We start from the raw sequence: 17,269 nt of genomic DNA, 5'->3' as shown, positions 1-17,269 counted from the left end.
CATTAGGCACAAGTTCACCCATACCAACATCTTTAATCGTCCTAGTAGTGGCTAAAAAGGGTTGACCTAAGATCAAAGGTACCTCACTATCCTTATTCGTATCTAACACAACGAATTCAACAGGGAATATGAATTTATAAATTTTCACAAGTACATCCTCAATAACACCTCTAGGATATCTGATAGTTCTATCCGCTAATTGAATACCCATCCTAGTGCGTTTGGGTTTCCCAAGAACTAGTTGCTTAAACATTTTGTAAGGCATGACATTAATACTAGCCTCTAAATTAGCCAAAGCATTTTCAATATTTAAACTACCAATGAGACGAGGAATAGTAAAACTCTTTAGATCTTTTAGTTTGTTTTGGAGAATGGTCGAGCAAACTGCATTGAGCTCAACAGTCAACGAATCGTCTAACTTCCCTTTGTTTGTTAACAGCTTCTTTAAGAATTTGACATAATTTGGCATCTGCAAAAGAGCTTCAACAAATGGTAAGTTAATGTGTAAGTTTTTAAGAATATTAAGAAATTTACCATATTGTTCGTTCGTATGGTCTCTCTTCATCGCGTTAGGATATGGCACTCGATGTTTATATTCTTTGACAACCGGCTCTTGCTCTTCCTTACCTTACTCAACCTCATCGTTATTCACCACATCTTATAGTCTCAGTTCTTGTTCAAGTTAAACTAACCCTTCCACGTCTCGAACAGTAATTGCGTGGAGCTGCTTCCTAAGGTTAAGTTCAATATTGCTAGCTACCTTGTGGTTTTTCCGAAATTAGTTTAGCAAGTTGTTCTATTTTGTTTTTGAGTCCTTAAATCGATACTTTCTAATTTTTTAGTGTTGTTTTAGTGTTATGAAAATGATTTTTTGACACCGAGATAAATTTTTTCAACATCTCTTCAATGTTCAGCTTTTTCTCTTGCTGATAAGGTTGTTGGAAGCCTAAAGAGGGTTGTACTCTCTAATTTCCTTGACCACTCCAAGAGAAATTGGGATGGTTCCTTCAACCTGCATTATAGCTATTACTATAAAGGTTATTTTGAGGTCTAGAATTATTACCCATGTAATTGATTTGCTCATTGTCTGGTCTAGGATCGAAGGGTAATTATTCTGGATTATTCATTCCACCTCCTTTTGTATCACACTGTATCACCGAATTTACTTGCATAGTAAGATATAAACCATCAATTTTCTTATTTAGCAATTCTACTTGGTTTGATAACATGGTGACTGCATTTAGATTAAAAACATTAGCTGCTTTCATCGGCTTTGTCCTCATGACTTGCCACTGATAATTATTCAGTTTCATCTCCTCAATAAACTTATAAGCTGCATCGGGTGTTTTATTATTCAGTGTTCCACCGAGTGCTACATTAATTAACTATCCAGTTGAGGGATTCAAACCGTTATAAACGGTTTGAACTTGCAACCATAAAGGTAACCCATAATGAGGGTACTTTCTCAATAAGTCATTATATCTCTCCCATGCATCATATAAAGTCTCTAAATTGATCTGAACAAAGGAAGAGATGTCATTCCTCAACTTGGTTGTTTTAGCCGATTGGAAGTACTTTAAGAGAATCTTCTCGGTTATTTGAGCTTATGTAGTGATGGAACCTCGTGGTAAAGAGTTTAACCATTGTTTTACTTTGTTCTTCAATGAGAAACCGAACAACCGTAAGCAAATGGAGTCATCAGTGGAGCCATTAACCTTGAAAATGTTGCAAATTTCTAAAAAATTGGCCAAATGAGTATTTGGTCTTCATCTTGCAAATCATCAAACTAAACATATTATCGTACCATCTAAATTGTGTTCAGCTTTAGTTGAAATTATTCGCCACAATGGTAGGTTTCATAATACTAGATTCAGCCCCAGTCAGAGTGGACTTGGCATAGTCGTACATAGTACAAGCAACAGAAGTTGCAGGAGGCAGCTGAATATTCTGATTATCACCCATCTATTCAATAATAATGTTGTCCTCTTGTTCGTCTACTATATTCTGTCAAGTCTGTCTTACTTCTCTACGATTTTTATGAGCAGTACTCTCAATTTCACTATCGAAAAGCAATGGTCCTGATAGGCTTCTTCTAGTCATAAACCAAAAGAACCTACTAGAAGAAAACAAAAGAAAAATTAGAAAGTAAAAATTAAATTAAAAACAAAAATATAAAACAAAAAAAATAAAAATGTCTAAATTAATAGAAATTAAGTGTTCCTAATATTCCAGTCCCCGACAATAGAGCCAAAAACTTGATGTGTGTCATGGAACTAACTAAAAATACGACAAAGGCAAATGCACCTATCGATAAATAGTATATCTATGGTGAGTAAAGATATCATATCCACGAGGACTAAAAGTATTAGTAATTACCGTTTTTCTATTATTTAGCTGACAATTTGGAGTGATTGTTTTAAAGTAAGGTTTACTAAATTAATTTAACTAAGAATTCAACATAAAATAAATCAGGAAAATAACCGAAAGATAACCAATGAGAGAGACAATACCTAGGAAAGAATTTGCCTAGACTTCATCTATTATTATGAATCTGAATTAAACGATTTATTCACTTGGTACCTTGATATGTAGAAATCCTTAAATTATGCCAATACCTCTTTCGAGAGTAAGAACAATTGACTCTAGGTTGATTAATTGAAATCTCTTTGTAATTAAAACCCCTATTGTCGCATTAACTCAATCTACGGATTCCCCTATTAGATTTGACTCTAATCCGGTATATTTATGTCATCCTACTTCTAGGATTACATGTAACTCCATTCAATTATGCTAGACCTACTCTTAAACAGAGACTTTTTCTCCTTTAATTAAGCATATTAAACATGAATTAATATGCCGAAAATATTAAAACAAGAGATAAGCGTACATAATTGAGAACAAGAATCAAGTATTTATCGCATAAAACAGAAATCAAATAATAGAATTCGTCATAGGGTTCATCTTCCTTAAGTATCTAAGGAATTAGTTCATAATTGTAAATGAAAACATCTCAAAGTCAAAATACCATAAGGAATAAAGAAACTTATAAAAACTTCAAGACAAATTAAAAGGAGACCTTCAATCTTGATGGAAATTCGCTTAAATGTTGGCTCCAATAGTGTTCTTCGAGTTGTTTTCTTCGATATTGTCTTTTGGTCCCCTATTCTTTTATTCTATTTGGTATTTACAGACTTTAGCATGCCTAGAAAGCCTAAAAATTGGCTTTTCTGCGTGCTTAGGAAGTGAGTTGTGAAATCGACACGGCCTGGCACATGGCCATATGTCTAGCCCGTGTGGCTCACATGGCTGTGTGTCCAGCCCATGTGGGCAGGCCCAGGCTGTGTGGCTCCTAAAATCAGCTCTATTTATTTGATTTTTGCTCTTTTTTGCTACTTGCACTCCCAAATGCTCTCCTTAGTATAGAAACATGACTTCAAAGGATTAGGAGCATAAATTTCATCAATTTGCATAAATAATCATCCATAAACGCGTTAAGAACAGGATTAACATATGTTACTTTTATCACTTATCAATAATCGTAGTTCGAATACTTTATTTTCGAATCTAAAAACAAAACATCAAGCAAGCAAAAAATTTTCACACATTTATTCAAAATAAAATTATGATGTTTGATTTCTCTAAAAAATGATTCTGAAAACAAGCTCCGGGTTTAAACACGCGATTTTGATCACTCATTCAAAAATGTAGCAAAAGTGTCTCTTTCACTAACAATTCACACATGTTAAACAAATAAGATTTAGACATATGCACATTCAAGCAACCAAGCCCCTCAAATCTCATTCGAATAGGCATGAACTTACATGAAAATCTAGCACAAAGATGTAAAGAATTTACATAACTGTCATAATCAAACAAATTAAGCATTCTATGTGAAAATCCTTTATCATTCAAAACAATCAAATCTTGCAGATAACTAGTTGGACCAAAGACATCAACAGATACTTCAATTTGCAGTTTTATGTTACTTGAACCATCACAAATCATTTCATAAGAAATTCATTTTAACATGCTATCGACATCTTTTAAAGAATAGCAACAAGGAATATTATTGTAAAGAGATCCTTTGAAAACAAAATCGTTGGCATCATATCAACAACATTTGAAGCTAATTGCCTTAAGTTAATTACCAAAGATTCCTTACCTTCCTTACGTTTCGAAACTTGTGGAAATGTTTTGTTTGAAATTTACCTTTTTCCATAAATTGAAATCGTCTCTCAAAAGTGGAGTAATAGAGTTGAGACTCATTCATCAGTTTTTTAGAAACCTGAAATGGAGAGACAAAATGAGGACAACTCGCATGCTGGTTAGTAAAACACTTCTCTCCTTTTCACTCATTTCTTTCTCAACTTCACTCTCTTTTTCAACAATGTCACTCATATCATTCACACTTTCTTTTATTTCTTCAATCTAAATTTCTTTTTCTTCTCTTTCGCACTCTTTTTCTTTTTCTTTTTCTTTTTTTATTTCAATTTCTTTTTCCTCACACTCTCTTTTTATTTCAACTTCTCTTCTCACAACCTCTTTTTCTTTTTCGATCTCTTTTTCTCTCGTTTCTTTTTTTCTTCTCTCAAATTCTTATTTTCCTCTCATTCTTTCTTTATCAACTCTTGTTTTTCTTTTCTCGCAATTTCGTTTTGTTTCATACTTTCTTTACAAGATAGGGTTGGAATTAAAGAATTTTAATGAATAGACTTTCTTCGGACATGAGTGGAATGGTTGACACACAATTATCCTTTCATGATTGAAACGCCCTGGATGAGTACTTTGGTACACTCAAAGAGATATTTGTGTCTTCACATTTGTTACCACTGTAATAGCCCAAATTTGACCGGGCTTTAAAAGGGCAAAACAGATAAATGGATAAATAAATATTTATTTTGAAGTCCAAGTTCAGTCCAGAATTACAAATATAATTTGGCCAGATTGGAATGGCCCATTACTTGAAAAGATTTAATGTCCATCTACAAGCTTGACTCATATGGAAATATAATCTTCAATATGCAATCTTAGATATGATACAATCTTAGATATGATTGCAATCTTAGATATGATATGCAATCTTAGATATGATACAATCTTAGATATGATTGCAATCTTAGAAGATATGATTTTGTAATCTTAAAGATTTAATTTGTAGATACCTTTTAATCTTAACCGTTGATGTAATTGATCTGTACCGTTGGATTTGAGGAGGTTCAACTATAAATAAAGGCCTCTCCCTTCATTGTAAATCACTTGAGTTTTGGGAAGCAATAAGAATTCTTGAGAGCATTCACTCAAATTTCTCTCCCTCTTGCATTCTTACTCTCTGTGGTTTGTTCTTATTTAATTCTTCGTCTATCTTAGTTTTTCAACCTTTTTTATTTTTAATTTCTTCATTTTTCAAATATGTATATTTATTCCTATCTTTTATACATTTGATTATTTATTTTATATATTATAATATTTAACCTTTTTCTATAGTTTATTTTCAAATATATATTTTCTATGTATGTATATGTATTATATTATCATTTCATGTATTTTGAACTATTGCATTATATTTTTATAATTTGTAAATGTTCTATTTATTCATTTTTTTTAGTGTATGTCATTTATCTTATTTGTGCATAGTTTCATTTTTATATGCTATGTTTAATTATTTCTTTTATGTGCAATTTTATGATATATATTGTTGTATAATTTTTGCATGTATTATGTTTTTCTTTTAGTTTACTCATGTTTTTATTTGTTTATTATCTTATATTTACCCTAGTATGATTTTTTTATTAAACGTATGTTCATGTTATTTAGTTTTGTCTTAATGATATTATTTATGTTTGTATGGAAATGTTAGAATATTTTGTACATCTATGCTTCATGATGCATTAATATGTCATCCTAAAACGTCATTTAAAATAATATTCCAAGGTTTTTTTTAAAAAATAAAAGGCAATGCTTGATGTTTGGAAACTTCGAGAAAGGTAGTGCCCTAACTTATTGGGTTGCGACTTTTCTCGTTGAATTCGAATAGTCAAGCACCCTTATAAGTGATTTTGAGTTTTCAAAACTTAAATAATTATTTCGAGATTTCAAAACATAGTGTTCTAACTTACTGGATATGGAGTTTTGTTGTTTCGAGATAGAAATTTTGGAAAGACGAGCTTAGTTTCGAAGGTTTTAAAATGTTGCGTCCTAACTTACTGGATGTGATGTTTTGACTCGTTTGAAATAAGTGAGCCTTAATTTTCAAAATTGAGACATTCTAATTAAAAGAGGTTTGCATCTTAAAACTTTCAAATTTTCGACATTAAAGACACTTGATAATCAATTAGGTACCAATTTTTGGGCGTTACGAGGGTGATAACCTTTCCTCGTACGTAACTGACTCCCGAATCCGTTTTCTCGACTTTTGTAGACCAAAATTAATGTTTTAAAACAAAACATTTTATAAGGTGATCCAATCACACCTAAAAAGATTGGTGGCGACTCCCGTTTTCGTTTTTCTTAAAGTCGATTCCCATTTTCCAAAACTCGATTTAAAAATGGTTTCGATAGCTTGGCGACTCCACTGGGGATAATAAGAGAGTGAAGCCGTGTAATTGATTATCTCTTGCCTTAATGTCGAAGATTAAAATTTTAAATTTTAAAATCCTGTTTGCATTACATGTGTTTGTATTATTGCATGTGTTGCTATATTCTGATACGCATTGCATTAGCATGACCGTTGTGGTCACACCATTAAGTGGAAGTGAGAAGCTACGCCTTCGTGAGGTTTTCGCCTCCGTGTAGGATAGTGGATCACTTTCAGGAAACATCCGTACCTATTGTTTCATGAGATTTTCATCTCTGTGTAGCCATAGGGAAATGTATCCCCCTGAACTGAACTCGATTCAAATGAGCCTATAATGGATGAGGATCGAGGAATCTGCTGGTTCGGGTACCTCAAACTTTAGAAATAAACCACACATAGAAAAACCGTAAGAGCTCAATATAGATAGAATTATTCTTAGGTTATCTTTGTGTTTATTAATATCATATGATACTGACTGTTTTCTTTCTTTTTTGCATGTCATTTTGCATTTAAAAGGTATCGATTCACGGTCAGTTTCTATGTTAGAAAATTTTATTATAGAGAACGGACTTCTTGATAGAGTGGAAGGCAACGCTAACATCCATAGATGGTCTGAGCAAACTCAGCTAGGAAAAGGGGATAGCATAACTGTGGGATATATGTCAGAGTTGTCAGACTACACTCGCATCAGTGTCACACAGAATAATCTGTAGGAGCTTAAGGCTATTTGGGATCAATGGGGCAATGAGACCAAGCAATCATTCTACGGTAAGTACGGAGATTTGCCCTATTTGTTTGATATTTAGGTTGATGAGAACTTGTTTCGAGCTCTCGCTCAGTTTTAGAACCCTGCATACAGTTGTTTTACCTTTGGGGAGGTAGATTTAGTGCCTACTGTGGAGGAATACACAGCCTTACTTCGGTGTCCTAGATTTCAGTGTGATAGGATTTATTCTCGAGCTACTTGTGTCCCAACCTTTGGTAAGAAGTTGATGACCATTACGGGGATGAGCGAGCAGTGGATTATGGCTAGAATTAAGGAAAAGGGTGAGAGTAAGTGCATTCCGTGGGGAGCTTTGAAAGATCTGATCCAGACACATCCAGACGAGGCGAAGAGGGTAGAAATTTTTTCCTTAAGCTTATACGGATTGATGGTTTTCCCCAAGGCCTTGAGATATGTGGATGAGGCGACCACGGATCTCTTCCATCAACTTAGCAAGTGGGTCACTCCTGTTCCTGCGATTTTGGCAGAGATTCAGGTCCTTGAATGCATGTAGGAGGGCCAGTGCGGGCAGTTTGTTGGTTGTGCTCAGTTACTTTTAGCTTGGTTCTACAGTCAATTCTGTTTGATAGATAGGGTGGTTTGTCGGGTCTTTTTCGAGGATTACTCCCCGTTGAAGGACATAGCATCTTCAACTAGGAAAGTTGATGTTCCTAAAAAAAGTTGGATAGCGCTACTTCAGAATCTGCAGTCAAAGGACGTAGAGTGGAGGGCTCCATGGATGATTCCTGGTGAGATTCTTTACCGATGCGGCAGTTTTGATTGGGTCCCTCTGTTGGGAATTTGGGGTGCCATTGGTTATGCCCCTTTGCTTATGCTGAGGCAACATGGATTGAGACAGTTCATATCGGCAACTTACGGTTTGGTTCAGAGTGAGTTCATGTATAGAGGAGCTGACTACAAGAGGAAGTTCAGTGAGATCTCTAGTGCTCGGAACAAGACTTGTCAATTAAAGGGAGTAGTTATTAGCTCTACTACGACTCCGGAGTACGTCGAGTGGAGAGGTAGAAGGATTAATAATAACATCCCTAAGCCAAGCGTGGAAGGAGCTCGACCGATAGAGGAATATTTGCAAGTGACGCCCTCGGAGTTAGAAATTATGAAACAAGAGTTTGAGAGAAAGAACTTGGAGCTTGAGAAGAGGATAGCAAAGCTCGAGGAAGAAAAGATATACTTGAGCCTAGACGTCGATGTGCAAAAGATGAAGGTCGAGAAGGTAAAGAAGGAAAAGAGAAAGATAGAGGAAGATCGAGATGATTTAAAGGAGCACTACAAAAGGGCACAAGTATCCTTGAAGAAAGCGGGAATAGGAGGGTCTTCAGATCAGTTGCAGAAAGAGGTCCAAGGGGAAAAGTCCAAAGCCGAATATTAGGAGAGGAGGTTCCAAGAGGTGCAATTACGGATTTTAACCTTAGAGAAAGAAAATCAAGGGTTAAAAATTAGGGTGACTGAGCTTGGGCGATCCCTTCATCTGCAACGAAGTCGTGATTCCACAGTAGAGGTAAAGAAGCTAAAAGGCAAAGTTGAAGAGTTGGAATCAGCATTGCAAGATACTAAGCTTTTTATCGAGCAGCTTGAGGCACGAGAAGATCATTTAAAGGGAGAACTGCGCTAGTCTAAAGAACAAGTCAGAGATAGAGATTACCTTATTGGAGAAGCCATAGTTCAGATCCGAGAGGTAACTGAACACGTTCGAGACTTGGCAGTACGAGCTGACGTATTGAGTATGATGCATGAGTCATCGTCGGATGTAGGTCAAGAGTTAGCCCTTTTATTAGATAGAGTTAAAACTTTGGGCTTTAGGGCGAAAGCATATTTGTAATCCATTTATATGTAAAGATATTCTTTTTCTAAATAAAGTTTTCTAAATGAGATTGAATCGAGATCGATACCTTTTGCATTCATTTGCATCTTATAGCATTTCATTGCATCATTTTTATTCAAAATTATAAAAAGACCCTAATTAGTTAAAGTTATTAAAAAGAGAAAGAAAAAGAGAGAGAGAGAGAAGAGGGTCACGGCTGAGTGAAAAAGAAGTTGAATGGGAATTAACGATGTTCCCTTACATATCCCTGACTTTTGTGTCAGGAGGGATAGTTTACCCGGAGAAGGGGGTGTTTGGAAATGAAAATCATCTCATCAATGTCATACCTGAGGAAGGGACTGAACAAAGAAACCTTGAGGGCATTCGCCCTTACGAACCGGGAAGTTCTTTAAACAATTGGACTGTAGAAGAACTTCCTGTAATCTTTACGAATTTTACAGAGTAATATTCAGAACACTCTTGTTGCTCTAAAGCCTAGGAGTAATGAGATTTCTTTTGAGAAGTGGGCTCATGTTCAGACATTTTTATTTTCAATAAAACATACTTTTATTATTTATCCGAGTAAATATCCTTTCATTTTGATTCTTTTGACCTTTGACATTCTTTATAAATTTTCATTTCATGTAAATAGTCATTCTTGAATTCATTTATTCATTGTATATTCTTTTGTGTGCCTATCATAGATCCCTAGATATCAATGACACGGGCAACGATACTACAGATTCAGAGTTCCTTTTGAGTGCGATATATGTTTAGAGGAATCTCAGTACTTTGAAGGTGACAGAAATTGTGACTTGTTTCTGAATTTGTTGAAAATGGTTTTTACCCCATGAAATGGTGGTAGGAAATATAGCCTTAGAGGAAGGAAAGATTGCAAAATTTGAATTAGCTGAGGAGACAAAACAAGACCTTGTTGAGACTATTATGGGAATTCAAAAATGTGGTCCAAAGACGCATGCAGGAGGATTTGCAATTGCCAGGATAACATGAGGTTTTGGGGCACTGTTGGTCCACCATGGAAAGGGACCGCATCAGTTGTACAATGAATGCCAAATTTAAAGGAGTCAAGACTTATGGGGCATGTATGTTATGGGCCCGAGCTCGTCAAAAGTTTCAAGCTGACAATGACTCATCTTTGTGGGCGTCAACTACTCCATTAAGAGGGGGAGATAGCTTCATATGCCAATATTACAAAGTCAAAAGTCATCCATTTCAAAAAAAAAGATTATATATAACCGCACAATGCCAAAAGTTTCCAGTCTTTTCAAAGATAATGCACCATACCACAATACAACAAAGGTTGCCAAAAGAAAAGAAAAAGAAGAAAAAACAAATTATAGAAAATGACCGAGACTGGTAAAAATTGGCATAAGAAACTACCGCCTACTCTCTATGCTTACGCTGAGGCAAACACCTTCAATTCCAATTGTTTCAAAGGTTCCAACCATCATCCTTGGAATGGGTGCATTGTTTGGCTTTCCTGAGCAGTCTGATGTGCCATCAATAGCTGCGATGGTTAGCTCCAGGCGGTGGCCATTGATTTCTAGCTATGGGGCATCAGGCTGTACACAGTCTCTGAAGCTTAAAATGATAGATTCTTTCTTCAAAACCAGTTTTTGACAAAGTGGATGACAGTATCATGAAGGAAGCTCTCTTAGACTTCTATACAAGTTCAGAGAAGAGAAAACCTAATCAAATCATTATTTTCAGGGATGGGGTTAGCGAGTCTCAATTCAATCAAGTTTTGATCAAGTTATTGAGGCTTGCAAGTTCCTTGACGAGAAGTGGAACCCTAAAGATTATGGTTATTGTTGTACAAAAAACCATCATACCAAGTTTTTTTTTCAGCAGGGATCTCCTGACAATGTGCTACATGGTACTATCATTGACAAAAAAGTATGCCATCCAAAGAACAATGATTTTTACCTTGGTACCCATGCTGGAATGATTGGAATCACGAGGCAGACCCACTATCATGTTCTCTTAGACCAAGCTGGGTTTTCGGCTGATGATTTGCAAGAGTTTGTTCATTCTCTATCCTATATGTATCAAAGGAGCACCACAACCATATTTGTTGTGGCTCTTATTTACTACGCTCATTTGGCAGCTTCACAGTTGGGGGCAATTTATGAAGATTAGGGATGCTTCAGGAACATCATCGAGTCATGGTGGAATGTATGCTCCGGGAGTAATCTCTGTACCTCAGCTTTTCAGGTTGAAGGATAAAGTCAGCAACTTCATTCTTGTTTGATGAGAATCATTGAACCATCTTTTTGTAGGGTTTGACAAACAACAACCAGGACTGCTGCTGGGGAAATCCCTTTCTCATGGGTTTATGAATCAAGATTTTTCCTCCAAGCTTTGATGGAGTCAAGAATTGAATACCTCTAGTAAACTTAACTTGAAAGTATTCATCCTAAGCAAATGTACCAAGAATGGATGACACAGACTTATGACAAAGAAGGTTCGTCCAAAAAAATTTCATAAAGGAAACCTTGTGCTGAAAGAGATCCTTCCCATGCAAAAGAATGCCGAATTGGGAAGGGCCATATGTTGCGAAGAGGGCTTTCTCTAGAGGTGCACTGATTTTGACAAGAAATGGATAGGAAGAATTTATCTGATCCAGTGAATTTGGACTCGGTCAAGGAGTACTTTGTCTGAAGGAGAAGGGAAGCCAAGGTGAAAACCCGCAAAGGGCACTTTGGGACTTCTATTTAAAAAAAAGAGGAAAAAGGGAAATAAAGAAAAGAAAAAGAGAAAAAAGAAAAAATGGAGAGGCCAAGGTGAAAACCCGCAAAAGGCACCTTGTGACCAAAGGGGTTTTGAGTTGAAAACCCGAAAGGGCAGCTCAAATTTTGAAGAGCACACAGTAATCTTACTATATCTGATTCAACGAAGAGTGAAGCACATTGCATATTAGGGCATCAACAAAGTACTTTAGATCTTTTAAACACATGTTGAATTCAAGAAAGTCTTCATGGAGCTGGCATATAAACGCTCAAGCGGCGATATCTAGGGCATCTAACTTTTGTCATGTTTGCTATCTTTAGATTCTTTTTCTTCTCAAAGATAGGCTTTCAGATTAATTTCCTTTGTATTTTTGACAAATTTATTCAAATCTAATTATTCTCAAAGATTAAATTCATCTTCTAATATTCTTAAAATATGTTGCATTAAAATAATGATAGATGAACTAAACAATTTTCACAAATAAAGTTTTGATCATTACTCTGTAAGTTTCTAGAAAATACAAGAAACTAAAACAAAACAATTGTTCAAGGAATTCACGTAGGTGAGATTCGAAAGAACTCGAGGGAATTCTTTCTTTGGTCCAAAATGATGATTGGACAAATCAAACGATTCGATCCTAAGAGAGGATTATCTTACAAATATCTTTGATGGGTCATAGCATTTGAAGAACGGTACAAACCCATGGGCTGAGTAAAGAATGATATTTCGAGAGAAATAAGGATGAGCTTGGATGAAAGAATGAGTAGTGACGTCTGAATAGGGGTCATAGTCATAAACATTTTGCATTATAACAGGTTTAATTAGGAGCATTTGACCCATTTTAATCATAAGCATCCTAATCAATAGGCATGAATTCATACACATTATATAGGTTGTGTCCTTCAAAGGACTATGAAGATTGGTGCGCCTTAACCCTCTAAGCAGTAGGGTAATAGGCTAAAGCATAGCATATCTGACCTTCAAGTATTTACACTGAAGCAGATCCAAGATGATTTGGCATCTCTGTATTGTCAGGGAGCAGATCGAAGATGACAGATTTTGCATCTCTGTATTGGCAGAGAGCAGATCGAAGATAACAGATTTGGTATCTCTGTATTGGCAGGGAGCAGATCGAAGACATAACTGATTTGGCTTTCACGTGTTTACGTTAAAGAAAATCCAAGATGATTTGGCGTCTCTGTATTGTCAAAGAGCAGATCGAAGATAACAGATTTGGCATCTCTGTATTGGCAAAGAGCAGATCGAAGATAAAAAATTTGGCATCTCTGTATTGGCAGAGAGCAGATCGAAGACAGCAGATTTGGTGTCTCTGTATTGGCAGGGAGCAGATCGAGGACATAGCTGATTTGGCTTTCATGTGTTTACGTTGAAACAAATCTAAGATGATTTGGCATCTCTGTATTGGCAGGGAGCAGATCGAAGACATAGCTGATTTGGCTTTCACGTGTTTACGTTGAAGCAAATCTAAGATGATTTGGCATCTCTGTATTGGTAGGGAGCAGATCGAAGACATAGCTGATTTGGATTTTACGTGTTTACGTTGAAGAAAATCTAAGATGATTTGGCGTCTCTGTATTGGCAGGGAGCAGATCAAGGACATAGTTGATTTGGTTTTCACGTGTTTATGTTGAAGCAAATCTAAGATGATTTGGTGTCTCTGTATTGGTAGGGAGCAGATCGAAGACATAGCTGATTTGGCTTTCAAGTGTTTATGTTGAAGCAAATCTAAGATGATTTAGCGTCTCTGTATTGTCAGATAGCAGATCGAAGATAACAGATCTGGCATCTCCATTTCGACGGAGAGCAGATACATAGCAGTTCTCACCTTCAGATGATTTTACTTTAGTAGATCCAAGATGATTTGGCATCTTTGTGTTCACAAGGAGCAAATCGAAGACACAGCAGATTTGGCTTTCACGTGTTTACGTTGAAGCAGATCTAAGATGATTTGGCATCTCTGTATTGACAGAAAACAAATCGAAGAAGCAGATTTGGCATCTCTGTGTTCGACGGAGAGCAGATCGAAGATATCAACATGACAGTCTTGAGTTTACAATGAGTAGATTGAGGACCATGATCCGATAAGACCAGGAAAATTTGGTCTTTCTATGAGTCTTTGCTCGATTCCTGTTACACAGCAATGAGCAAAGAGGGGCAGCTGTAATAGCCCAAATTTGACCGGGCTTTAAAAGGGCAAAACTGATAAATGGATAAATAAATATTTATTTTGAAGTCCAAGTTCAGTCCAGAATTACAAATATAATTTGGCCAGATTGGAATGACCCATTATTTGAAAAGATTTAAGGTCCATCTACAAGCTTGACTCATATGGAAATATAATCTTCAATATGCAATCTTAGATATGATACAATCTTAGATATGATTGCAATCTTAGATATGATATGCAATCTTAGATATGATACAATCTTAGATATGATTGCAATCTTAGATATGATATGCAATCTTAGAAGATATGATTTTGTAATCTTAGAGATTTAATTTGTAGATACCTTTTAATCTTAACCGTTGATGTAATTGATCTGTACCGTTGGATTTGAGGAGGTTCAACTATAAATAGAGGCCTGTCCCTTCATTGTAAATCACTTGAGTTTTGGGAAGCAATAAGAATTCATGAGAGCATTCACTCAAATTTCTCTCCCTCTTGCGTTCTTACTCTCTGTGGTTTGTTCTTATTTTATTCTTTGTCTATCTTGGTTTTTCAACCTTTTTTATTTTTAATTTCTTTATTTTTCAAATATGTATATTTATTCCTATCTTTTATACATTTGATTATGTATTTTATATATTATAATATTTAACCTTTTTATATAGTTTATTTTCAAATATATATTTTCTATGCATGTATATATATTATATTATCATTTCATGTATTTTGAACTATTGCATTATATTTTTATAATTTGTAAATGTTCTATTTATTCATTTTTTTTAGTGTATGTCATTTATCTTATTTGTACATAGTTTCATTTTTATATGCTATGTTTAATTATTTCTTTTATGTGCAATTTTATGATATATATTGTTGTATAATTTTTGCATGTATTATGTTCTTCTTTTAGTTTACTCATGTTTTTATTTGTTTATTATCTTATATTTACCCTAGTATGATTTTTTTAACTAAACATATGTTCATGTTATTTAGTTTTATCTTAATGATATTATTTATGTTTGTATGGAAATGTTAGAATATTTTGTAAATCTATGCTTCATGGTGCATTAATATGTCATCCTAAAACGTCATTTAAAATAATATTTCAAGGTTTTTTAAAAAAAAATAAAAGGCAATGCTTGATGTTTGGAAACTTCGAGAAAGGTAGTGCCCTAACTTACTGGGTTGCGACTTTTCTCGTTGAATTCGAATAGTCAAGCACCCTTCTAAGTGATTTTGAGTTTTCAAAACTTAAACAATTATTTCGAGATTTCAAAACATAGTGTCCTAACTTACTGGATATGGAGTTTTGTTGTTTCGAGATAAAATTTTCGAAAGACGAGCTTGTTTCGAAGGTTTTAAAATGTTGCGTCCTAACTTACTGGATGTGATGTTTTGACTCGTTTGAAATAAGTGAGCCTTAATTTTCAAAATTGAGACATTCTAATTAAAAGAGGTTTGCATCTTAAAACTTTCAAATTTCCGACATTAAAGACACTTGATAATCAACTAGGTACCAATTTTTGGGCGTTACGAGGGTGCTAACCTTTCTTCGTACGTAACCGACTTTCGTAGACCAAAATTAATGTTTTAAAACAAAACATTTTATAAGGTGATCCAATCACACCTAAAAAGATTGGTGGTGACTCCGGTTTTTGTTTTTCTTAAAGTCGATTCCCATTTTCCAAAACTCGATTTAAAAATGGTTTCGACAACCACAAAAGGATTTAAACTTATAGTTCACTTTACTCTGACTCAAATTCCTCAGATAAAAGGAATCACAATGTGGCTCTCTTATAAAGGAATCATAGGATGATTGACTCATTTACGAGCTTGCTTCTATATGATCTAATCTTTATCGTATTTGCTTGGCTCTAGATCGCACAACACTTTGTATTTCGTTCAACAAAAGTAGTAATTCCAACTCGGAATAATCTTGTTTCATGATTCAACAAATGATTAATAACAAAAGAAATCAAAATGATAGAAAGTTCCTTACCAAACAAAAACCTCACAAGTCACTCTAAAGAAAATCGCTCCACTCGTGTTTACACACAAATTTGGCTTTTTCACTCAAATGATCTAACGTACTCTTGCCTTTTTCTGCTCGTAGTTCCTTTCATGGGATTCTTGAAAGAACTAGGAGAACTTTTTAACTTTTTGAATGCTTGTCGCTAGAATTTAGGTTAAAAGTGACAAAAAGATAGTAGGTTATTTTGGTAATTTGATGATTTTTTTCCACAAAAATTTCAAAAATGATGAAAAATGGGTTTTAGAAGGAATTTGGGTGTAGGGATAAAAAGGTAATTTTCGAGTCAAAAAATTTTTGGTAGCATGAAAATTTTTTTTGTAAAGGGTAAAATGGACTTAAAATTATGGAATGGGAAATAATTTTCTTGACAAGTCTCCAGACTTTTTTTTGTAAAACACAAGTAAAAGTAGAGATATACCAAATTCCAGAATCTCAAGTTCCGATACCAAATGATGCAATTTCCTGAGCTTGCACTGTTCAAAAAATTGCGTGAATGAAAGATTGTCTTGAATAGGTTCAAAGGATGGTGGAAATCGACCCGAAGCACTTGAATGTTTTACGGAACCAATGTTATAGAGGAAACCAACCTTCATAGAATTTGACTAACACTCGAATCTTGGTTTGGTAGAAGTTGCCACACCTTTAGATGGGTTACGGTATGATAAGACAAAGGGTGAATGCCACAAACTTGTAAGAGTTTGATAAGTTCAGAAGTTCGGCTAAGAACCGAGAGAGAAACAATTCTCACAAAATAAGTTTTATATTAAAAATTATCTTTAACCTCAAAATGTCCTTGTTACAAACTATTTATAGAGCCTAAAATGTCTAATGAAATTCAACATCTAATGGTGTTCACGCACACCATAAACATGTTCACACCAGGCATCAATACATTCACACACAAGCATTAAAATTTGGTTTTTGAACATGGATAATGCATGTATGGACGAAATTAATGTTGAACACCCCCTTAAACGTGCATGAATGCTTAACCATAAAGAAAAGCCATAATTCCATGAATGTGCAGCTTTTAATTCTGCTACATCTCTCTTGGTCAAATGGTACATGTTTCTTCATTAAAGGTGCCATAAATAAGCTTGAGTGCATGAATGGGCAGTATGTATCTTGGTAGTTCA

General features: G+C 34.9%; 1 non-coding gene across 1 annotated transcript; it reads left to right on the top strand.

Moving 5' to 3' along the window:
• Positions 1–1,443: 1,443 nt before the first annotated feature.
• Positions 1,444–1,550, top strand: LOC121231525 (small nucleolar RNA R71). Its single transcript, XR_005929583.1, has one exon. It is a non-coding gene; the product is annotated as a small nucleolar RNA R71 (small nucleolar RNA).
• Positions 1,551–17,269: the final 15,719 nt, after the last annotated feature.

The sequence above is a fragment of the Gossypium hirsutum genome, chromosome A06 (genome assembly GCF_007990345.1).
Source record: "Gossypium hirsutum isolate 1008001.06 chromosome A06, Gossypium_hirsutum_v2.1, whole genome shotgun sequence".
Classification (NCBI taxonomy): Eukaryota; Viridiplantae; Streptophyta; class Magnoliopsida; order Malvales; family Malvaceae; genus Gossypium; species Gossypium hirsutum.
This window is presented reverse-complemented; position numbering and strand designations above follow the sequence as displayed.